The sequence below is a fragment of the Hypanus sabinus genome, chromosome 26 (assembly GCF_030144855.1).
Source record: "Hypanus sabinus isolate sHypSab1 chromosome 26, sHypSab1.hap1, whole genome shotgun sequence".
Taxonomy (NCBI): domain Eukaryota; kingdom Metazoa; phylum Chordata; class Chondrichthyes; order Myliobatiformes; family Dasyatidae; genus Hypanus; species Hypanus sabinus.
In genome coordinates, this window is record NC_082731.1 from 4,732,171 (window position 1) to 4,739,920 (window position 7,750).

Sequence of the window (7,750 nt, forward strand, 5' to 3'; positions counted from 1 at the left end):
ACGTGAGTGGATTTGTCACAGTGTGTCTCACTGAGTTGGTGACGACGTTTGTCTCAGTACACTCCCTGGACACCAGGAGCACGTGAGTGGATTTGTCACAGTGTGTCTCACTGAGTTGGTGATGAAGTTTGGCTCAGTACACCTACCTGGACACCAGGAGCACGTGAGTGGATTTGTCACCGTGTGTGTCTCACTGAGTTGGTGACGATGTTTGTCTCAGTGCACCTTCCTGGACACCAGGAGCACGTGAGTGGATTTGTCACAGTGTGTCTAACTGAGCTGGTGACGATGTTTGTCTCAGTACACCTCCCTGGACACCAGGAGCATGTGAGTGGATTTGTCACAGTGTGTCTCACTGAGTTGGTGATGAAGTTTGTCTCAGTACACCTTCCTGGACACCAGGAGCACGTGAGTGGATTTGTCACTGTGTGTGTCTCACTGAGTTGGTGACGATGTTTGTCTCAGTACACCTCCCTGGACACCAGGAGCACGTGAGTGGATTTGTCACAGTGTGTCTCACTGAGTTGGTGACGACGTTTGTCTCAGTACACTCCCTGGACACCAGGAGCACGTGAGTGGATTTGTCACAGTGTGTCTCACTGAGTTGGTGATGAAGTTTGGCTCAGTACACCTACCTGGACACCAGGAGCACGTGAGTGGATTTGTCACCGTGTGTCTCACTGAGTTGGTGACGATGTTTGTCTCAGTACACCTACCTGGACACCAGGAGCACGTGAGTGGATTTCTCACAGTGTGTCTCACTGAGTTGGTGACGACGTTTGTCTCAGTACACCTCCCTGGACACCAGGAGCATGTGAGTGGATTTGTCACAGTGTGTCTCACTGAGTTGGTGACGACGTTTGTCTCAGTACACTCCCTGGACACCAGGAGCACGTGAGTGGATTTGTCACAGTGTGTCTCACTGAGTTGGTGATGAAGTTTGGCTCAGTACACCTACCTGGACACCAGGAGCACGTGAGTGGATTTGTCACCGTGTGTCTCACTGAGTTGGTGACGATGTTTGTCTCAGTACACCTACCTGGACACCAGGAGCACGTGAGTGGATTTCTCACAGTGTGTCTCACTGAGTTGGTGACGACGTTTGTCTCAGTACACCTCCCTGGACACCAGGAGCATGTGAGTGGATTTGTCACAGTGTGTCTCACTGAGTTGGTGATGACGTTTGGCTCAGTACACCTACCTGGACACCAGGAGCACGTGAGTGGATTTGTCACCGTGTGTGTCTCACTGAGTTGGTGACGATGTTTGTCTCTGTACACCTCCCTGGACACCAGGAGCACGTGAGTGGATTTGTCACAGTGTACCTCACTGAGTTGGTGATGATGTTTGTCTCAGTACACTCCCTGGACACCAGGAGCACGTGAGTGGATTTGTCACAGTGTGTCTCACTGAGTTGGTGACGACGTTTGTCTCAGTACACCTCCCTGGACACCAGGAGCACGTGAGTGGATTTGTCACTGTGTGTGTCTCACTGAGTTGGTGACAACGTTTGTCTCAGTACACCTCCCTGGACACCAGGAGCACGTGAGTGGATTTGTCACAGTGTGTCTCACTGGGTTGGTGATGACGATTGTCTCAGTACACCTACCTGGACACCAGGAGCACGTGAGTGGATTTGTTACAGTTTGTCTCACTGAGTTGGTGATGAAGTTTGTCTCAGTACACCTTCCTGGACACCAGGAGCACGTGAGTGGATTTGTCACTGTGTGTGTCTCACTGAGTTGGTGACGACGTTTGTCTCAGTACACCTCCCTGGACACCCAGAGCACGTGAGAGGATTTGTCACAGTGCTCACTGAGTTGGTGATGATGATTGTCTCAGTACACCTCCCTGGACACCAGGAGCACGTGAGTGGAATTGTCAAAGTGTGTCTCACTGAGCTGGTGATGATGTTTGTCTCAGTACACCTACCTGGACACCAGGAGCACGTGAGTGTATTTGTCACAGTGTGTCTCACTGAGTTGGTGACGACGTTTGTCTCAGTACACCTCCCTGGACACCAGGAGCACGTGAGTGGATTTGTCACAGTGTGTCTAACTGAGCTGGTGACGATGTTTGTCTCAGTACACCTCCCTGGACACCAGGAGCATGTGAGTGGATTTGTCACAGTGTGTCTCACTGAGTTGGTGATGAAGTTTGTCTCAGTACACCTTCCTGGACACCAGGAGCACGTGAGTGGATTTGTCACTGTGTGTGTCTCACTGAGTTGGTGACGATGTTTGTCTCAGTACACCTACCTGGACACCAGGAGCACGTGAGTGGATTTCTCACAGTGTGTCTCACTGAGTTGGTGACGACGTTTGTCTCAGTACACCTCCCTGGACACCAGGAGCATGTGAGTGGATTTGTCACAGTGTGTCTCACTGAGTTGGTGACGACGTTTGTCTCAGTACACTCCCTGGACACCAGGAGCACGTGAGTGGATTTGTCACAGTGTGTCTCACTGAGTTGGTGATGAAGTTTGGCTCAGTACACCTACCTGGACACCAGGAGCACGTGAGTGGATTTGTCACCGTGTGTCTCACTGAGTTGGTGACGATGTTTGTCTCAGTACACCTACCTGGACACCAGGAGCACGTGAGTGGATTTCTCACAGTGTGTCTCACTGAGTTGGTGACGACGTTTGTCTCAGTACACCTCCCTGGACACCAGGAGCATGTGAGTGGATTTGTCACAGTGTGTCTCACTGAGTTGGTGATGACGTTTGGCTCAGTACACCTACCTGGACACCAGGAGCACGTGAGTGGATTTGTCACCGTGTGTGTCTCACTGAGTTGGTGACGATGTTTGTCTCTGTACACCTCCCTGGACACCAGGAGCACGTGAGTGGATTTGTCACAGTGTACCTCAGTGAGTTGGTGATGATGTTTGTCTCAGTACACTCCCTGGACACCAGGAGCACGTGAGTGGATTTGTCACAGTGTGTCTCACTGAGTTGGTGACGACGTTTGTCTCAGTACACCTCCCTGGACACCAGGAGCACGTGAGTGGATTTGTCACTGTGTGTGTCTCACTGAGTTGGTGACAACGTTTGTCTCAGTACACCTCCCTGGACACCAGGAGCACGTGAGTGGATTTGTCACAGTGTGTCTCACTGGGTTGGTGATGACGATTGTCTCAGTACACCTACCTGGACACCAGGAGCACGTGAGTGGATTTGTTACAGTGTGTCTCACTGAGTTGGTGATGAAGTTTGTCTCAGTACACCTTCCTGGACACCAGGAGCACGTGAGTGGATTTGTCACTGTGTGTGTCTCACTGAGTTGGTGACGACGTTTGTCTCAGTACACCTCCCTGGACACCCAGAGCACGTGAGAGGATTTGTCACAGTGCTCACTGAGTTGGTGATGATGATTGTCTCAGTACACCTCCCTGGACACCAGGTGCACGTGAGTGGAATTGTCAAAGTGTGTCTCACTGAGCTGGTGATGATGTTTGTCTCAGTACACCTACCTGGACACCAGGAGCACGTGAGTGTATTTGTCACAGTGTGTCTCACTGTGTTGGTGACGACGTTTGTCTCAGCACACCTCCCTGGACACCAGGAGAACGTGAGTGGATTTGTCACAGTGTGTCTCACTGAGCTGGTGACGATGTTTGTCTCAGTACACCTCCCTGGACACCAGGAGCATGTGAGTGGATTTGTCACAGTGTGTCTCACTGAGTTGGTGATGAAGTTTGTCTCAGTACACCTTCCTGGACACCAGGAGCACGTGAGTGGATTTGTCACTGTGTGTGTCTCACTGAGTTGGAGACGATGTTTGTCTCAGTACACCTCCCTGGACACCAGGAGCACGTGAGTGGATTTGTAACAGTGTGTCGCACTGAGTTGGTGACGACGTTTGTCTCAGTACACTCCCTGGTCACCAGGAGCACGTGAGTGGATTTGTCACAGTGTGTCTCACTGAGTTGGTGATGACGTTTGGCTCAGTACACCTACCTGGACACCAGGAGCACGTGAGTGGATTTGTCACCGTGTGTCTCACTGAGTTGGTGACGATGTTTGTCTCAGTACAACTACCTGGACACCAGGAGCACGTGAGTGGATTTCTCACAGTGTGTCTCACTGAGTTGGTGACGACGTTTGTCTCAGTACACCTCCCTGGACACCAGGAGCACGTGAGTGGATTTGTCACAGTGTGTCTCACTGAGTTGGTGACAACGTTTGTCTCAGTACACTCCCTGGACACCAGGAGCACGTGAGTGGATTTGTCACAGTGTGTCTCACTGAGTTGGTGACGACGTTTGTCTCAGTACACCTCCCTGGACACCAGGAGCACGTGAGTGGATTTGTCACTGTGTGTGTCTCACTGAGTTGGTGACGATGTTTGTCTCAGTACACTCCCTGGACACCAGGAGCATGTGAGTGGATTTGTCACAGTGTGTGTCTCACTGAGTTGGTGACGACGTTTGTCTAAGTACACTCCCTGGTCACCAGGAGCACGTGAGTGGATTTGTCACAGTGTGTCTCACTGAGTTGGTGATGACGTTTGGCTCAGTACACCTACCTGGACACCAGGAGCACGTGAGTGGATTTGTCACCGTGTGTCTCACTGAGTTGGTGACGATGTTTGTCTCAGTACAACTACCTGGACACCAGGAGCACGTGAGTGGATTTATCACAGTGTGTCTCACTGAGTTGGTGACGACGTTTGTCTCAGTACACCTCCCTGGACACCAGGAGCACGTGAGTGGATTTGTCACAGTGTGTCTCACTGAGCTGGTGATGATGTTTGTCTCAGTACACCTCCCTGGACACCAGGAGCATGTGAGTGGATTTGTCACAGTGTGTCTCACTGAGTTGGTGATGACGTTTGGCTCAGTACACCTACCTGGACACCAGGAGCACGTGAGTGGATTTGTCACCGTGTGTGTCTGACTGAGTTGGTGACGATGTTTGTCTGTGTACACCTCCCTGGACACCAGGAGCACGTGAGTGGATTTGTCACAGTGTACCTCACTGAGTTGGTGATGATGTTTCTCTCAGTACACTCCCTGGACACCAGGAGCACGTGAGTGGATTTGTCACAGTGTGTCTCACTGAGTTGGTGACGACGTTTTTCTCAGTACACCTCCCTGGACACCAGGAGCACGTGAGTGGATTTGTCACTGTGTGTGTCTCACTGAGTTGGTGACGATGTTTGTCTCAGTACGTCTCCCTGGACGCCAGGAGCATGTGAGTGGATTTGTCAGAGTGTGCCTCACTGAGCTCGTGATGAGGTTTGGCTCAGTACACCTCCCTGGACACCAGGAGCACGTGAGTGGATTTGTCACAGTGTGTCTCACTGAGTTGGTGACAACGTTTGTCTCAGTACACTCCCTGGACACCAGGAGCACGTGAGTGGATTTTTCACAGTGTGTCTCACTGGGTTGGTGATGACGTTTGTCTCAGTACACCTACCTGGACACCAGGAGCACGTGAGTGGATTTGTCACAGTGTGTCTCACTGAGTTGGTGACGACGTTTGTCTCAGTACACCTCCCTGGACACCAGGAGCACGTGAGTGGATTTGTCACAGTGTGTCTCACTGAGTTGGTGATGATGTTTGTCTCAGTACACCTCCCTGGACACCAGGAGCACGTGAGTGGATTTGTCACAGTGTGTCTCACTGAGCTGGTGATGATGTTTGTCTCAGTACACCTCCCTGGACACCAGGAGCACGTGAGTGGATTTGTCACAGTGTGTCTCAATGAGTTGGTGACGACGTTTGTCTCAGTACACCTTCCTGGACACCAGGAGCACGTGAGTGGATTTGTCACTGTGTGTGTCTCACTGAGTTGGTGACGATGTTTGTCTCAGTACACCTCCCTGGACACCAGGAGCACGTGAGTGGATTTGTCACAGTGTGTCTCACTGAGTTGGTGACGACGTTTGTCTCAGTACACTCCCTGGACACCAGGAGCACGTGAGTGGATTTGTCACAGTGTGTCTCACTGAGTTGGTGATGAAGTTTGGCTCAGTACACCTACCTGGACACCAGGAGCACGTGAGTGGATTTGTCACTGTGTGTCTCACTGAGTTGGTGACGATGTTTGTCTCAGTACACCTACCTGGACACCAGGAGCACGTGAGTGGATTTCTCACAGTGTGTCTCACTGAGTTGGTGACGACGTTTGTCTCAGTACACCTCCCTGGACACCAGGAGCATGTGAGTGGATTTGTCACAGTGTGTCTCACTGAGTTGGTGACGACGTTTGTCTCAGTACACTCCCTGGACACCAGGAGCACGTGAGTGGATTTGTCACAGTGTGTCTCACTGAGTTGGTGATGAAGTTTGGCTCAGTACACCTACCTGGACACCAGGAGCACGTGAGTGGATTTGTCACCGTGTGTCTCACTGAGTTGGTGACGATGTTTGTCTCAGTACACCTACCTGGACACCAGGAGCACGTGAGTGGATTTCTCACAGTGTGTCTCACTGAGTTGGTGACGACGTTTGTCTCAGTACACCTCCCTGGACACCAGGAGCATGTGAGTGGATTTGTCACAGTGTGTCTCACTGAGTTGGTGATGACGTTTGGCTCAGTACACCTACCTGGACACCAGGAGCACGTGAGTGGATTTGTCACCGTGTGTGTCTCACTGAGTTGGTGACGATGTTTGTCTCTGTACACCTCCCTGGACACCAGGAGCACGTGAGTGGATTTGTCACAGTGTACCTCACTGAGTTGGTGATGATGTTTGTCTCAGTACACTCCCTGGACACCAGGAGCACGTGAGTGGATTTGTCACAGTGTGTCTCACTGAGTTGGTGACGACGTTTGTCTCAGTACACCTCCCTGGACACCAGGAGCACGTGAGTGGATTTGTCACTGTGTGTGTCTCACTGAGTTGGTGACAACGTTTGTCTCAGTACACCTCCCTGGACACCAGGAGCACGTGAGTGGATTTGTCACAGTGTGTCTCACTGGGTTGGTGATGACGATTGTCTCAGTACACCTACCTGGACACCAGGAGCACGTGAGTGGATTTGTTACAGTTTGTCTCACTGAGTTGGTGATGAAGTTTGTCTCAGTACACCTTCCTGGACACCAGGAGCACGTGAGTGGATTTGTCACTGTGTGTGTCTCACTGAGTTGGTGACGACGTTTGTCTCAGTACACCTCCCTGGACACCCAGAGCACGTGAGAGGATTTGTCACAGTGCTCACTGAGTTGGTGATGATGATTGTCTCAGTACACCTCCCTGGACACCAGGAGCACGTGAGTGGAATTGTCAAAGTGTGTCTCACTGAGCTGGTGATGATGTTTGTCTCAGTACACCTACCTGGACACCAGGAGCACGTGAGTGTATTTGTCACAGTGTGTCTCACTGAGTTGGTGACGACGTTTGTCTCAGTACACCTCCCTGGACACCAGGAGCACGTGAGTGGATTTGTCACAGTGTGTCTAACTGAGCTGGTGACGATGTTTGTCTCAGTACACCTCCCTCGACACCAGGAGCATGTGAGTGGATTTGTCACAGTGTGTCTCACTGAGTTGGTGATGAAGTTTGTCTCAGTACACCTTCCTGGACACCAGGAGCACGTGAGTGGATTTGTCACTGTGTGTGTCTCACTGAGTTGGTGACGATGTTTGTCTCAGTACACCTACCTGGACACCAGGAGCACGTGAGTGGATTTCTCACAGTGTGTCTCACTGAGTTGGTGACGACGTTTGTCTCAGTACACCTCCCTGGACACCAGGAGCATGTGAGTGGATTTGTCACAGTGTGTCTCACTGAGTTGGTG